This window comes from Pteropus alecto, unplaced genomic scaffold, assembly GCF_000325575.1.
Source record: "Pteropus alecto unplaced genomic scaffold, ASM32557v1 scaffold61, whole genome shotgun sequence".
Taxonomy (NCBI): Eukaryota; Metazoa; Chordata; class Mammalia; order Chiroptera; family Pteropodidae; genus Pteropus; species Pteropus alecto.
Window position 1 is genome coordinate 3355377 of NW_006434835.1, and position 778 is coordinate 3356154.

At 41.8% G+C, this 778-nt stretch overlaps 1 pseudogene; it reads left to right on the forward strand.

Annotated features, from left to right (window-relative positions):
• Window positions 1–266: 266 nt before the first annotated feature.
• On the forward strand, window positions 267–385 carry LOC112478660 (annotated as a pseudogene).
• Window positions 386–778: the final 393 nt, after the last annotated feature.

Sequence of the window (778 nt, forward strand, 5' to 3'; positions counted from 1 at the left end):
GATCAAATCTGCAATGGGAGAAGTAACTACGAGCACGTGGTAAACCACAAGCTGTGGTCTTTGCCACCAAATGCGGAGGATGGCAGAAAATGGAGAAAAGATTTAAGGTAAAAGAGGTGAGTGGTGTGAGTTAGGCAGAGACAGATAGACAGACAGACGCTGCTTAAAATCACATGCTAAAACACTCTGGAATTGACTTTTATTTTTTGAAGAAATTTGAGTGATGTGTCTAAGCCTATATTTGCAATTGAAAATGGATATAACAAGTCTACGGCCACGCCACCCTGAACAAACCCGATCCCGTCTGATCTCGGAAGCTAAGCAGGGTCGGGCCTGGTTAGTACTTAAATGGGAGACCGCCTAGGAAGAGCAGGTGCTGTGGTGTTTAAAAAAAAAAGAAAGAAAATGGATAATAATAACTAATTAATATAGGAAAATATTAAGTCCAGCCTCTCTAGCAGCAGAAAAGTTTGCAACAGTCCGGGCTGTCCAGTATGATGTGACTTTTGAGCACTTGAAATGTGGCTCATGCAGCCAACGAACTGAATTTGTATTTTTAAACTTTAGTTAGTTTAAATTTAAGTTATGTGGCTAGTGGCTACTCTTTTAGACAGTAGGGCTCCAAAATGGCAAAAATCTTTGTGAGTTAAAGCAATAGGAAGCTGTTCTCGCTAGAAGTTAGAAGTATGTTTGGAGACGTGTCGGCAGTAGGAGCATGTGACATGGGAATAGGAGCATGTGACACGGGAATAGGAGCATGTGACACGGGAATAGGAGC